Here is a 17,139-nt window from a genome sequence, read left to right as displayed (position 1 = left end):
ATGGAATAAAATTAGCCTTCATTTATCAAAAGAACAAAGGACAACCCTTCTTTGTCCTCCTTAAAAACATCAATATTTCAGTGTCCTCCCAGTATTAGTAAAACTGGAAACTGAATGAAGGCAGCTTCAATGTACAATTTCAATAAGATGTCTTTTTTAAAAAAGTATTTATTTAGAGAGAGAGTGTGTGTGCACATGTGCATGCAAGCAAGGAAAGGGCCTAGGGAGGGGGAAAGAAAGCATTCCAAGCAGGTTCTGTCCTGTCAACGCAGAGCCCAATGTGGGGGCTCCATCCCACAAACCACAAGACCATGACCTGAGCCAAAATCAAGAGTTCAATGCTCAATTGGCTGAGCCGCCCAGGCGCCCCTCCATAAGACATCTTAATAAAAGTTACCGCGAAATAAATAAATAAATAAATAAATAAATAAATAAATAAAAATTAAGAAAATAAAAGTTACGATGTAGGGCATGAGGACCTGAGATGTGCTGGTGTTTTTAGGGGAGGTGCTAACTCATGATGTATCCAGATCATATAGATTGTGTATGCCATAGTTAGAATGCGGTTCGAGAAATCAAAACTCCTTAGAGATAAGCTGTAAGAAAGTAAATACGTTCACGACATATTCACAACTGAGAAAAGCTTCCGAGATCATCTAACCTTGGGTCTTCATTCTCATTTTGAAGATAAATAACCTGGAATCTCGAGGTTGTTACTTGCCAGAATTACAAAGGTTATTACTGACAGAACTAGAAGCAGGGTAGAGGTCACTTGACATGCACTCCTGTGAAGTGGGCTGCAATCAGTGTATTTCCAGGACAATGAAGCTGGGGAAGGCGTGTCCGTGCCATGTGTCCCAGTACACGCCATGGCACCTCTTATGACCTCCGCTGGGTATGTTTCTTGCCAGCAGGAGATAGGCATGAAGACCTCATATAAGAAAGTTCTTTGGGGCTTATTATTAATCATATGAATAATAACATTTTGGATTGCTCTAGGCTTTTGCCTTTTTCAAAGTAGTTTCCTGAGCTTCATTCACTCACTCTCCCAGTACTATGTACTCTGCACTCTAAGCCTTTATCTACATTGTTTGATTTAATGCTTGTATCAGGCCCATGAGGAAGTGTTACTAGTCCATTTTACAGACAAGACACCGGCCAACAGGACTTAAGTCACTTGCCCCAGGTTACCGTTACTGGTCAATCGCAGAACCAGATAGCACACCTGGGTCTTTCTAACTCCAAAGCCAAGTCCTTAACCACATTTCTGGGTGATCTCGGCAGTGACACACGTGTACTCCACCTAGATTAGGTTACCAAATTGCCACAAAACTACCAGAAGGTCTCTGCTGCTGGAACCATTTTACAGATCACTCATTCATTTATTCAACAAATATGTATGCATGCCAACTGCTGCCAAGCAGTCTTCTAGTCATGGATGAACAAGATGCATAAAGTTCCTGTTCTCATGGAACTCACTTTCTGGGAGAGAAAGAGACTACAAGCACGTTATTGTATAAATAAACAACACAATATCTAGGTGAATGCCAAGAAAGAAATCAGGCACAACAGGATGATAGATTGGCACTGGGAATGGTGGGTATTTTAAATTTGGAGGTCAGGGGCGTCCAGGCGGTTCAATTGGTTAAGGATCCAACTTTGGCTCAGGTCATGATCTCACGGTTTGTGAATTCAAGCCCCACATTGGGTAAGCTCCAGCCTTGCATGGAGTGAACTGAAGCCCTGCTTTGGGATCCATGCTGACAGTGTGGAGCCCACACGGAATTCTCTCTCTCTCCCTTTGCCCCTCACTTACTCATGCTTTCTCTCTCTTTCAAAAATAATATAAAAAAATAAACTTAAAAAAATGGAGGTCGAGGAGGCCCATTCTCAGCAGGTGATATCTAAGAAGAAAGAAACCTCTATGATGAGAAAGAATGAACTACATGAATCTTGATAAAATGAAGCCTTACAAGATTATGATGGAACCAAACCAAATAAAAATAAAATAGCCCCACCTGAGGTCACAGAGCTAGTAAGAGGCAGAGCAGGAGTCAAAGTTAAGTCTCCAAGCCCTGGTCTCTTTCCACTACAACACGTAGGGGTGTCTACAGGTCAACCTTAAACCAATCAGCCATGTTGCTATCATTTTCTTTTATTCTCCACAAGTGCTTTCAAAAAACAATTTTCATAGAGAAACAAATAAAGGCAATACATGTTTTCCTTTTTGCCAGCTAGTTTAACCAAAAGAATTTGCTAAACATGTTCTCTGGAGTAGTTCACAGAGGATGTCAAATTTAAGAATGCCCATTGTTACCAAAAAGGAGGCGGGGGGACATTCTCATATTTGACATGCCTTCTTGAATACTGATTCTTCCTGCTGTTAAGTCTATAAATGGTTTCTGTGGCAGGCTCAAGTGTATATTTTATTAGTTTTTGAAACTGCACTAAATCGTGTTTGTGCCATACAAGCCCAAACTGGAAGAAAATCCCATCTGATGTCCCTACTTTCCTGGGATTATTTGAAAACCCTGGGCTAACACAGTCCAAGAACACTGCGGAAGGACCTCTGGCTTTCTCTTCTTGATAGTTCTATCCCCAGAGATGCCCACTGCCCAGGCTCACATGGCATGCAAATATTTGGACTGCTCTGGTGGCAGTGTCTATACTTTCTAAGGGAAACTCATAAGCCAGGGTCTTCACTGCCATGCTCAAGGCCACACATTTGGTGATCAGTCTCCAGGCATCCCCATAGCATCTCCTCAGAGGTGCTGCGACCCACTGGGACATTCCATGCAAATGGGCGCCATTTGCCAAGTGGCCTCCTCTCACTGGGAATAATCCAGGAAGATACACTTGAATGGGCTCTCTCCCCGTTCCTTCTCAAACTTTAGAGTGAACAAAACTCACCTGGAGAATTTATTACAGCAGATTGCTGGTCTCCACCTCAGGGATTCTGATTTACAGTAGGCCTGAGGTAGGGCCAAAGAATATACATTTCTAACAGGCTCCCCGGGGTGTGTGTGTGTGTGTGTGTGTGTGTGTGTGTGTGTGTGCATGCTCGCGCTACTGGTCCCCAGACCATCCTTTGAGTCACACTGCTTACGTTACTTTGGCTTAAAAGGGAGACGAATTTATCTTCTCATTTTATTTGCAAAAGGGTATAGGGCAGCAAAAAGGATAGGACCCCAATTAATTTTTCAGTAACACACTGTCACACTAGTAAAGACAGAAGAGGGAGAAAATCACAAAGGGCATTTGATTTCCTTAGACAGGTGTGGGATGCTCATCAGAGAGGGGCTGCATGGCGGGACCTCGGGACGGGGGCTGCCACCCCACCCCAGCTCTTGCCTTGGGATCCCACTCCCAGGTAGAGCTGCCGCAAGAGGAACAGTTGGGAAATTTCTCCCAGGCAAGTCTGCGCATGTGCTTCTCGCTACCAGTTAACTGGCCACAAGTGGAATGCTCAGCTGTCCCAGCACAAAACGCGATCAACACAAACACTCATTGTGTGGCAGTGTGTCTCTGGCAGCATCAGGAATTTCATACTGCAAGTGCGGGGGAGGGGAAGCCACAGAAAAATATATGTGTATACACATATATGTACAACACATTTCAAACACCGAGAGCTCTGGCTCACTCCCGTGCATTTTTCACACTTCTTCTCCGCATTACACTCTAATCCTGGGTGTGTGTGACCTCTGCCTTCCACTACAATACTCTGCTGAGGCTACATTCTGTTTTCTTTGATGTTCTGCTGGCTTTAGGCAAGGAGGAGCCTGGAAGAAAACATATTTACAATCTAATGCCTCCTTTCACAACCTGAACCTTCACCAAGCCTCATTTTAGGGGGGAAAAAAAGGCTCATGAGTTCTACAAGAAATGCTATAGAGAATGTGCAAGGAAATAATGTGAGCAGGAAGCAGGGCCCCTGACTTGGAATGTTTTCCAGTTCAACAGATCTATGCTTTCATCACAGTGCTGTGCAAACCAGGATGGAGACTGTGTTCTGGACATGCTGAAAAGAAGGAACTTGTAAATCAACTCAGCCCCAGGTAGCTGCTTTCTGTAAAGTAACCTCCAGCTGCTCTGGGGAATCCTAAACAAGCCTCTTTTAAAAAGTTACCACAATCAAGAAGATGTGGTATATATATACAATGGAGTACTACATGGCAATGAGGAATAATGAAATCTGGCCATTTGTAGGAAAGTGCATGGACCACGAGGGTGTCATGCTAAGTGAAATAAGCCAGGCAGAGAAGGACAGATACCATATGTTTGCACTCATAGGTCTAACAGGAGAACAGGAGAAACCTAATGGAGGACCAGGGGGAGGGGAAGAGGGAAAGAGAGTTGGGGAGAGAGAGGGACGCAAAACTTGAGAGACTATTGAATACTGAAAATGAACTGAGGGTTGAAGGGGAAGGGGGAGGGAGGAAAAGAGGTGGTGGTGATGGAGGAGGGCACTTGTGGGGAAGAGCACTGGGTGGCATATGGAAACCAATTTGACAATAAACTATTAAAAAAGTTACCACAATGCCAGTTTCGAGTAGATCCGCTGTTGCTGAAGGGGTGAAGGCACACCCTCAGCATTGCTGTAGAACCCTGAATGGGCAGGAGAACGTTGGAGAAAGAACCACCAACAATCAAGGCATGATTCACCCAGATCGTCTCTGCGTGATCAAGGCAGGGTATCTTTCAAACTGAGTCTCCTCCTGGACACAACCTGGATGTTACTTGCATTTTTCTTATCCCGAGGCTACACTCAAGTCAGACAGCCTGTCAGACAAAGTCTGCACTTCCCCTTCTGCGGCAGCTTGTATTCTAAGAACACCAAGTACAACAACGCATTATTCACTCATTCATTCATGGCTCGACCTTTCTCCCTGGTCTTCTCTTACATCAGAAATCATCATGGTGAAAACAAAATTATGGATGGGAAAAGTTTGCTGCAGAGCCCTGAAGTAACTCAATTTCCCTCCACAATGAGAAGGAGACAGAATTATCTATACAAGAGAGACAAGAACATGTACATAAAGTGTAGGGTCAAGAAAACAACCCTCACAAATGTGAACGGAAACATGGAAAAGCATAGCTTGGAAAGATGGACCAGAGGAGCATTTCCTCTCATGGACCCATCTAATTCTTTCCCTCCAGTGATAGCCATTACTTTGCATCCTTTCTGTGTGTGAGAAATGGGAGCTGGGCATTTCAGGCACCTACTTGCTAATTAATATTCTCACCAAAAAAGAAATGCTCTGCTATAGATATTAGAAATCGAGTTTCCCACAGGACTGACACATTGTTTTTAACCCAAAGCTATGATGCCTCGCCTAACAGCTCTGAAGGTTTCATTACTGTCTGTTGTGTCTTCATTCTCCTTTGGAACTTCTCCAATTTCCCCAGAAACACAGGTGGTCTTTTGAATAAACAGAACTAACATATTGAGCTCCATAAGCTCTGTGATGAGATGCATTTCTCTCGTTCACAGCTGCTGCTGGTGCTTGCGCAGTTGGAATAATGCGCGACTATGAGGTGGCTACTTAGTGATCTGGAGGTTCCTATTCAGAGCAGAAATTCATAGAAAGGCATCTCCAGGTAAAGAAGGAGCAGAAAATAACAAGGGATGCTCCCCGGGGGTCTGTGGATTTTTCATTATCTGTGTGAGGGAAATGAAAATGTGTTAGGGATCCATGGAAGAGTTTGATGGCATTCATCCTACTTCAGAGGAAGCTGTGCTGGGTGGACTTCATTCTACCACAAAATAATTGGCAGAGAGCTCCTTGAATCGGCTTCCCTATACTTCCGACGTTTAATCAAACTCAAATGGTAGCTGTGATAAAAGTATTTTACCATCTCCTGTTCGTTTGAGATTAAAAATGTTTGAGGAGCCACAGGATGCTGTGAAGTCGGTGTTCAAGGGTTTAAATAACATAAACAGAATCAAAAACCAGACAGGAACAATGATGTTTATACTGCAAAGACTCGATGCTGCAATGTTGTGACACAGTCACGGTCGTGACTCAGTTTACACACAGCCATCTTGACATATCCTCAGCTATGATTCCTCTCCAAATATAAAATTAATTATGAAGTCTTTCAATCGCTTTACATAATAAACTGTACCTTATTACTTATAACAACACAAGAAACTGCTCTAGCAAACCAATGTCGACATGTGCCCAAAAGGTGGAGGGGGGCTTCTAATTTTAAAAAACAAAACAAAAACTACTGATAACACACAGGCAAACTTTTTCACAGGAGATCTAAAATGACACAGGATATCTGCACTGGACTTCCTGTTTAAGATGGCAGGTTAAGCATAGTACAGAATCTTCTCCTTTCTCACAAAACTCATAAAGTAAAGAATATCATTCAATAAATATTTACTTTTGAAAACCAAAGAAGAGGATCTCCTTGGATTAGAAAGATATACCTCAAAATAGGAAACAAATAGGAAGCTACAGTGGTTAAAAAAGAGACCAATGCATTCAAAAGACTTTATTGCTATAAAAAAAAAAGATTTATTGCTATATATGCATACGTGTGTGTGTGTGTGTGTGTGTGTGTGTGTGTGTGTAGGGAAGAATTTATCCAACATACCATCTAGTTATTTAAAACTTGACCTTTAACTAAGAATCACATAAAACCTGAATGTCTCAAGATTTGGGTTAATGCTGCTACAAGGTTGTCTATAAGGAGGTTATCATAACCCATAATGGTCAAGGCAGAACACAGCAGCCAAACATCAACCAAATATTTAGAAATCTCACACATGAAGTAAAGAAAACAAGGTCTACTTGTGGAAGAATTTAAAATGGAAAGACTAGGAGCACCTGGGTGGTTCAGTCAGTTAAGTGTCCAACTTTGGCTCAGGTCATGATCTCATCATCTGTGGGTTCAAGCCCCACGCCGGGCTCTGTGCTGACAGCTCAGAGCCTAGAGCCTGCTTCAGATCTGTGTCTCCCTCTCTCTCTGCCCCTCCGCTGCTTCTGTTCTGTCTCTGTCTCAAAAATAATAAATAAATAAATAAATAAATAAATAAATAAATAAATAAACAAACAAACAAAATAATAAAACTGACAAAAACTACAGATTTCATATCACCAACATGGAGAGATCTCAGAATATTCATAAGAAATGAAAAGGAAGTCCCAGAAAATTTCATCCACAAGTACCCTTTTAATGAGGTACACAAATACGCAAAAGTAAACCATTTACTGTAGGCATAGATCTCTGTGTATTATAAAAATTCTTAAAAAGCAAATGAAAAATAAACACAAAACCTATGACAGGTGGGTTGGAGAAACAGAGATAAGATAAAAAAAGGAACATACAGATATATGTAAGTTATTACATAAATTTCTATTAATGACTTACTTTGGTGGCATATTGATGGAGGTCCACTGTATTATTACTCAAATTAATTGAAAAAATATTGGCTAGAGCAATAATGTTAAAGTGTTCATGAACCAAGGAATTAAAATTAACCCAATTTTGTGTACCCAAATCCTTAAAATAAAGCCTCAGGACATGGTCTTCACAGCTATAGAGTAAATCAGTCACTTGTAAGACTGGACTGAAGAATTATTTTAAATGTAGCACAAAATAAGGGAAAAAAGATTAAAACCCATAAGAAAATTTAAAGCATTTATAATAGAAAAACCCTAAACTTGATATTCCTATAATTATATTTCTAGAAGCAAGAGACAGCATGAAAGATAGGCAATATTAGAAAAAAAATAATAGCCAATTATTTCCCAGAACTAGCAGGGAAAAAACATGAATCTTTACGTTGTCAGTGCTCACTAAGGGCTAGGAAGGAAAGCAAATATAAAGTCTCACTCAAAACACCATAAGCCCAAGCATAACTATAAAGAAGAGGGGGGGATCACAAAATCCACCAGAAAGAAAAGAAAGAGCATCTTCAAAGACAAGAATCAGACTGGCATCAGATTGATCAGTACCACAGAATGTAAGAAAGCAGTGGAAAAATATTTCTAGGTCCTGCGAGAATTAACTTTGAACCTAGAATTCAAGGCAAAATAAAACTGCAAGAGTAAACGTTAAATGAAGATATTTTAATATGTTTAAACATTTAGAAATTTTAATATGTTTAAGCACTTAGAAATTTTATATGTTTAAGCACTTAGAGTCCATAGACTCTCACAGAAATAAACTATTCCAACAAGAAAAGTCATAAACACAAAAGGAACAACTTAGATTTTTTTAAAAATGCACTGGCAAGTGATATATGAGCAGTAAGTTGAACAAATAATAAAACTATTTGAGTAACTAGTTGAAATTAAAATTCCAAATGATAGCGTGGGCTATGGTGGATTTTTTTGAGGGGGTGGTGGTTAGTGAGGGGAATCCAGAGTGAAAACGTTCCAACAATCTTAACATCCTTGAGGGGGTGAGAAAGTAATCCGACTTTATGCAAAACGTTAATGTTTATTCATGTGTTTTTAAAATGTACAGGTAAAGGGGTGCCTGGCTGGCTCAGTCAGTTGAGCATCCAACTTCTACTCAGATCATGATCTTGGGGGTTCGTGAGTTCGAGCCACACATCAGGCTCTCTGTTCTCAGTGCAGAGCTTCAGGTCCTCTCTCTCTCTCTCTCAAAAATAAACATTTAAAAAATGTACACATAAAAATAGGAGGATAAAAATTGAAAGAATACCTTTCAACTAATACAGGAAAAAATAGAACAAAGAAATCTTAAACAATTCAACAAAAACACGATGGAGAAGAAAAGGAAACAAGGACAAAACCCAGTACAGGCACACCTCATGTTCTGTGCTTCACCTTATTGTACGTCACAGATACTGCAGTGTTTTGTTTTGCTTTATTTTACAAATGGAAGGTTTGTGGCAATCCTAGATCCAGCAAGCCTAGTGGCGCCATTTTCCCAACAGTGTTTGCTCACTTTGTGTCTCTGTGTCACATTTTGGTAATTCTTACAACATTATGAACTCTTTCATTATTACATTTGTTGTGGTGATTTATGATCAGTGTCTTTGATCTTTCATGTTACTACTGTAATTGTTTTGGGGCACCATGAACTGTACCCATGTAAGATGGCAAAACCGATTGATAAATGTGTGTGTTCTGACTGCTCCACTGACCAACCATTCCCCCATTCTCTCTCCCTCCCCTATTCTCCGAGACACAACAGTATTGAAACTAGGCCAATTAATCATCTAACAATGGGCTCTATGTGTTCAAGTGAAAGAAGAATCCCACATTTCTCACTTTAAATCAAAAGCTAGAAATGATTAAGCTCACCAAGGAAAACATATTGAAAGCTGAGATAGACTGAGAGCTGGGCCTTTTGCACCAAGCAGTCAGCTAAGTTATGAACGCAAAGAAACGTTCTTGAAGGAAATGAAAAGTACCACTCCTGTGAACACACAAATGATAAGAAAGTGAAATAGCTTTGGAGATATTTTGGATATGGTAGAATGATATGGGGAAAGTTTGAGTGGTGTGGACAGAAGATCAAACCAGCTCAAACATTTCCTTAAGCCAAAGCAAGGCCCTGACTTCAGTTCTATGAAGGCTGAGAGAGGAGAGGAAGCTGTAGAAGGAACGTTTGGAGCCAGCAGAGGTTGGTTCATGAGGTTTAAGGAAAGAAGCCATCTTCCTATCAGCAAAGCATAAGGTAAATCATTGAATGCCAATGTAGAAGCTGCAGCAAGTTCTCCAGAAGATCTAGCCTAGATAGTTAATGGAAGTGGCTACAATAAATAAGATCTTCAATATAGACAAAACAGCCTTCTATTGGAAGAAGACGCCATCCAGGACTTTCAGAGCTGGAGAAAAGTCAATGCCTGGCTTCAAAGGACAGGCTGGCTCTCTTGTTAGGAGCTAATGCAGCTGCTGACTTGAAGTTGAAGCCAGTGCTCATTCATCATTCCAAACATCCTAGGGCCCTTAAGAAGGATGCTAGATCTACTCTTTCTGCGGTCTCTAGATGGAACAACAAAGCTTGGATGCCAGCAAATCAGTTACAACCTGGTTTCCTGAATATCTTAAGGCCACTGTGATCATCTACCGCTCAGAAACAATGATCCCATTCAAAATATTACTATTCATTGACAACACACCCAGTTACCCAGAGCTGGTGGAGATGGATAATGAGATAAATATTATTTTCATATCTGTTAACACAATATCCGTTCTGCAGTCCAAGGACCAAGGAGTCATTTTTACTTTCAAATCTTATTATTTAAGAAATACATTTCATAAGGCTGCCACAGATGGTAATTCCTTTGGTGTATCTGAACAAAGTAAATTAAAAATCTTCTAGAAAGGATTCACTTTTCTAGATGCCATGAAGAACATTCATGATTTATAGGAGATCAAAATACTAACATGAACAGGACTTTGGAAGAAGTTGATTCCAACCCTCATGGATGATTTTGAGGGGTTCGTGACTCCAATGGAGGAAAGAAGTGTAGGTGTGGTGGAAACATCCAGAGAACTAGAGTTAGAAGTGGAGTCTCAAGATGAGCCTGAATTACCACAACCTCATGATCAAACTTTAATGGATAAGGAAGTGTTTCTTATGAGTGAACAAAGAAAGTGGTTTCTTGAGATGGAATCTACACCTGATGATGATGCTATGAAGACTGTTGAAATGATAACAAGGGATGTAGGATATTCCATAAACGTTGATCAAGCAATGGCAGTGTTTGAGAGAATGGACTCCACATCTCAAAAAAGTTCTACTGTGGATGAAGTGCTAATACACAGCATCCCATACTACAGAGAAATCATTCATGAAAAAAGCTTCTATTCATGTGGCAAACTTAATTTGTATCTTGTTTTAAGAACTTGCCATGGCCACCCACCTTTGGTAACCACCACCCTGAGCAGTTGGCAGCCATCAATATTGAGAAGAGACCCTCCACCAGCAAAAAAAAATTAGACTCACTGAACTCACAGAGGACAGTTGGTATTTTTTTAACAATAAAGAATTTTTATTTTTTAAATGTTTGTTTATTTATTTTGAGACAGAAAGCAGGGAAGGGGCAGAGAGAGAGAGAACGAGAGACAGAATCCCAAGATGTGGGCACAAAGCCATGAACCGTGAGATATGACTGAAGCCAAAACCAAGGGTTAGACGCTTAACCAACTGAGCCATCCAGGCACCCCACCAGTAAAATATTTTTAAATTAACCTACTTACATTGTTTTTTTAAAGACATAATGTTATGTCTCACTTAGTAGACTACAGTACAGTGTAAACATAACTTCTATATGTGCTGGGAAACCAAAAAATTTCATTTGACTCACTTTATTGCAATATTTGCTTTATTATAGTGGTCTAGAACCCAACCTACAATATCTCCAAGATCTGCCTAAACATAGAAAACACAGGAAAAAGAACCTAGACATAAGCCTAGATCTTAATAACTGTAGTAAATGTGAATACCTTATTAAAAGATAGAGAATCTCAGAATGGATAAAATAATAGGCAAATAGAGGCTATTTACAAAATGCACATAGCTGAAAGGAGAGGAATCTGAGAGATTGAAGGTAAAGGAATAGAAAAAAAATGCAAACCAGTCAAATACTAACAGTAGGAGGTATAATGATATTAACTCTGACAAAATAGAATCCATATCCAAAATAGGGACATTTTATATATCAATAAATGGAAAAATACAATAATGATAGAAAATTTTAAACTTGAACAAACCCAAATAAAGCTTAAAACATATATAAAGCAAAATCTGATGGAAACACAAAGAGAAACAGACAAATCCATAATCACAGTGCATATCTGTCATATACTGACAAATCAGGTACATGAAAAAAGCAAGGACGTAGAAGATTTGAACAACATAATCAACAATATTTGCTGTAACAAATTTGTATAGAACCTTGTATTCTAAAAACGGGGAAATGCACATTCTTTTCAAATACACAAAGACTGCTTTAGACACAAAGGAAGTTTCAACAAATTCCACACTATAGTACCAAGATGCCTATATTACACACAATAAAAGTAGAAACCATCAAGAAAACAACCCCTTCCCTCCTAACTCCATATACCTAAGATTTCTTCCATGTGTCAGTAATTAATGAGTTGAGCAGAAAACAAAAAGCAAATTGCAAAATATTTAATAATGTGAAAAAATACTCTATATCAAAGCCAGTGTGATGAAGGCTGTATATGGTCCTCGGAGGAGAATTTACACACATAAAATAATTTCTTTAAAACACTACAGATTAAATAAATTGATTTTTCTACAGGATATATGACAAAAGGAATAAAAAATGAACCCAAATAAAGGAATAGTAGGAAGTAAAGATAAAACCCCATAATGATAATAAGCATACCAAAAAAAAAAAAAAACCTAGAATGAATTAAAGCAAATCCATGCCTCACTTAAAACAGCAATGAAATACTTTTGTAAACATAGTAAAGAAAAGAACATGAAATGGTAATAAGAAAAACAAATAAGTTCAAAATAAAACACAAGCAAATAAATGTCTCTATAAATTGAGATTTTTAAAAGTTTATTTATTTATTTATTTAGAGAGAGAGAGAGAGAGAGAGCGCGCGTGCGCACACCAGTGGAGAAGGGGTAGAGAAAGATGAGAGAAAGAATTCCAAGCAGGCTCTGTAACTGTTAGCACAGAGCCTGATACAGGGCTCTATCTCATGAGCCATGAGATCAAGATTTCAGTTAAAATCAAAAGCCAGCTCTTAACCAACTTAACCAACTAAGCTGTCCAGGCACCCCAAATTAAGATATTTTTAATTTTGGAGGTGCCTGGGTGGCTCAGTCAGCTAAGCATCTGACTTCAGCTCATGTCGTGATTCACGGTTCTTGGATTTGAGCCCCACCACAGGCTCTGAGCTGACAGCTTGGAACCTGGAGCCTTCCTCAGATTCTGTGTCTCCCTCTCTCTCTATCCCTCCTTGGCTGTGCTCTCTCTCAGAAATAAATAAATAATTTTTTAAGAAAAGATAGTTTTAATTCTTTAAATTGTAACAACATTTTAAAATTACCAAGATTCTTGAAAACTTGTATTATAGGGACAATTTTCTAGAAAAATATAAATTACCAAAACGAAGTAGAAAGCTTGAACAGACTAATTAGCACACAGCATAACTTGAAAAAAAAAAAATGCCAGCAGTTTAGTGTCCCAATGTCACTGGTATCTTCTCAAGCAAGGTTGTGTCAACTTAAATATGCTTAACTTGGCCCTATATTCATTTCCAGTAGTGAGGTTTTATGGACACTATAATAAACTATAAAAAGGAATTTAATCAGCACCCAAATTTCATGCTTATAGATAATTAACACCCGGTTGTTCCTGCAAATATGGCAGCCTTTACTAAATTTGTAGTTTTTAAAAAGCTAAAAGCTATAACAATGTCTATAATACAGGAATTGCTTCCATATCCAGTGGCATTCTTATTTAATCTCATTACATTTATAATTTTCTTAGCCTTGAAATTGTTCATTATTTCACAGGGACCTTGCTTTTCAGATTCCAGATTTAATAACAAATGCATAAATTGTACTGATGAGGAAATTATAAGAGAATAAACTTATAGAATGATACAGAAAAGCTCTTCCTTTCCCCCTCCCCCCCAGGTATTTTACTCCAGGTTTCTAAATGAAAGACAGAGGGAGAGGGAGACTGAGAGGTAACTGTAAACTTTTAAAGCTACAATTAATATAAACTATTGTGATCATTGCTGTGGTGGCCAGAATAATGGCTTCCCAAAGATGTCCATGCCCTAATCCCTAGAATACTTAATGTGTTACCTTACATGGCAAAAGGTGCAGATAGGTTAAGGTTTAGAGCTTTAAGGTACACAGAAGAGCCCGAATTCTCCAGGTGGACGCAGCCTTACCACATGAGTTCTTACAGCACAGAGAACTTTCCCTAACTAGAGTCAGAGAGATCCCGCAGAAAGGAAGATCAGAGAGAACCCAAGTGTGGCGGGACTTGACGCACCATTGCTGTGGTGCTGAGATGTAAAGGGACCATGTACAATAGTAGAAGAGAGATTTCCAGGTGCTAAGGGCTGCCCAAGGCTGACAGTCAGCCAGCAACTCTCAGATAGAGAGGCAGTAGAATTCCACCCACAACCCAAATGTGCTTGGACAGATGCTTCCCCAGAGCCTTCAAAAAGGAATGCAGCGCTCCCATCACTTTGATCTCAGACTTGTGGGATCCTAAGTAAAGAAACCAGCTGAGCCACATTGTGTCCAGACATCTGACCCACAGAACCCGTGAGATAAGAAGCAAACAATCAAATGCATATTGTTTTATATCACTGAGTTTGTGGTAATTTTTACAGCAATAGAAAACGAATACAACCACCAACCAAAATAACAGATATAAAGATGCAGTGATCTAACTCTTCCCCACAAGAGTGGGCACTCCAATCTTCCTGAGGCTGTCCCCAGGACTTGGAGTAGCCATCCCCCACTATTAAACTCACCAGAATGAAGAACTTTCCAAAACGTCAGCCATGTCTTCACTTGCGTCAGCAAGTTATGAAGAAATTAAACTTCTTTGTTCTGCTGGCATTCCACTATATGGTAACGGATCTACGTTCGCTCTTACGTGCCAGATGGCATTGGGACACCAACTGTTTACAGTGTCATCTAAAACACAGAGGTAAGCAAAAATTTAGGAATCCCTGATGTTAAAGTTGGAGAAAGACATTCCATGACCATGTTAAAGTCTGTGATTTTTTTTATCTGAACTGACCATGGCCTATTTTAGGATTTTTGTCCAATTGTGAGTCTGTGCCCTAAATTATACCACTACTAGGCAGGGCTGAAATCATCTTCATTATCTATGACACATTACCAGTCATTAAGGCAATTTGAAATACTGAGGCTCCCAGCCATCTGCCCTAAGAAATACCCAATTATATGATGCAACCTCCTTAGAAAATTTTGATGGCCTAACTCAGATCTAAGTCAGAGCTCCCTAACTCACATTCACAAGTTGATAAAAAGGCACAGATTTTACTATTTCACATTTCATATTAGTTTGTATCTGATACCAGGTGTACAATTTGGAAAGTAGAAAAACTTTCCAAGAAATTCAAGCTATTCACCCATCATCAACATGAATTCTTTGCCATAAATCTGACTTTTTTAAAGATACATATTATTATAGTTTTTTTTGTCATCACATTAACCTAGGGACATCATATGCAAACTGTCTAGGAATATTTTTTAACTGGATGCAAGTGTCTGAAATTTTAGGTCAGACTATAAAGATGATATAGACAAACAAGTTCTGGAGATGACCTCATAGCGGGAGTTCAGAATAGGTGTTGCTCAATAATCACGGACAGGACTTAAGCCTGAACTGACTTGCAAACCTATCTAGTCTCAATCCATGGAGGACCTATTCTGAGAACTTTCCATGACCCCTCTGCTGTTAACTAGGAACCTGGATTTCTGTCTCAGTAGGAGAATGGTTCCAAGACTGTGTTAATTTGGTCCAGAACACATTAAGTCTAGTCTAGGATTCGTGTTAATCGTTTGCTCATTAAGAGTTCGCCTCTTCAAGGAGATGAACTATAGAGCTATTCTTCCTGGTATAAAAAGCTACAAGCAACGTTTTCTGTTTAATCATCTCACTCTATGGTTTTTTGCTTTGTCTTGTTTTTTGAGGGTTGTTTTGTTTTGTTTTGTTCTGTTTCAGGCAGCACATACCCTTTGTTCATTTTCAGTTAAAACATAGCTGTTTGGAATGTCTGTACTTAACAAATACAGCACAGGGACAACCTACTAACAAAGCACAAATTAACTGGTGACAACTTGATGTTACTTCTGGGGCAAAGGTTGTATATATGGTAAGAAATGCTGCTGGTCCAAGTTTGTGCTTTAATTTCTTTTGGATTCCTGCAGGGAGCTGATTATCTGAAGGGCAATCTGGCAGCAAGAAAATGATGAGTTGTTAAAGAACTACTCTTTCCTTTTCTGTTTAATCACTCACTGTTCCTTGGCAGATTTGGAGAGATATCTTCTGTGGGTGATAGAGCCTGATAAATTCTATTCATTTTTTTAAAAATAAAAATGAATGTTTACCATGTACCAGATGATATAAGAACAAACATACAGAAGACAGAGTTTCTGTTACAAATAGTATGCTCTCACAGTTTATAAGGAGACTCTGCATATGCCTTTATAACAAATAGAATATGTTCAGAAATATCATGTCTCTCTCTTTTTTTTTTCACATTTATTTATTTTTGAGAGACAGAGAGAGACAGAGCATGACCAGAGGAGGGGCAGAGAGAGACACACAGAATCTGAAGCAGGCTCCAGGCTCTGAGCTAGTGGTCAGCACAGAGCCTGATGCGGAGCTCAAACCCATGAACTGTGAGATCATGACCTAAGCCGAAGTCAGATGCCCAAGTGACTGAGCCACCCAGGCACCCCTCTCTTTTGTAAACAAATTCACATAAATCATTTCTTAGGAACAAACCCACAGCTTTTGTATCTCATGATTTTTAAAAAAAATTATATCATTCATTTCCAAACACTTTCAAAGCATACAATTCCAGGTTCTATAATTATTATTTTGTAGCATACATTTTAAGTAGACATATAGCAGAAAAGGAAACATATACTTTAATAGGAATATTTTAAATCAAGCCATAGGGTAAGTTCCGTGGAAGCGTTCTATAGAACATCCCCGTCCAGTACTAGAGTAGTGCCACTAGCAACATGTGGCTCTTTAAATTTAAATTCTCAGGGCACCTGGGTGCCTCAGTCAGTTAAGCCTCTGACTTCGGCTCAGGTCATAATCTCATGTTTGTGGGTTTGAGCCCCGCATTGGGCTCTGTGCTGACAGCTCAGAGCCTGGAGCTGCTTCAGATTCTGTGTCTCCCTCTCTCTCTGCCCCTCCCCTGCTCACTCTCTGTCTCTCTCTGTATCAAAAATAAAATAAAACATTAAAAACAAATTTTATTTAAGTTCTCTAAAATTAAGAACTCAGTTCCTCACTGTATGAACCACATTTCAAGCCCTCAAGAGCCACATGTGGCCAGTGGCCACTGTACTAGACAGCACATAATAGTTTGTTTATCACAGAGAGTTCAATTGGATATCATGCTTATAGGTGACTCTATAATTATCTTT

The 17,139-nt window shown here is 39.3% G+C and overlaps 1 long non-coding RNA gene across 1 annotated transcript in view; it reads right to left on the bottom strand.

The window, feature by feature from the left end:
- LOC115297022 overlaps positions 1 to 17,139 on the bottom strand; it is a 296,881-nt gene that overhangs the window by 159,666 nt on the left and 120,076 nt on the right. The window contains exon 2 of the long non-coding RNA XR_003911214.1: positions 14,475 to 14,640. This is a non-coding gene — a long non-coding RNA (uncharacterized LOC115297022). The remainder of the gene's footprint in view (positions 1 to 14,474; positions 14,641 to 17,139) is intronic.

The sequence above is a fragment of the Suricata suricatta genome, chromosome 7 (genome assembly GCF_006229205.1).
Source record: "Suricata suricatta isolate VVHF042 chromosome 7, meerkat_22Aug2017_6uvM2_HiC, whole genome shotgun sequence".
NCBI classification, from domain to species: Eukaryota; Metazoa; Chordata; class Mammalia; order Carnivora; family Herpestidae; genus Suricata; species Suricata suricatta.
The sequence above is the reverse complement of the archived record's forward strand: the minus strand, read 5'-3'. Positions and strand labels throughout refer to the sequence as shown.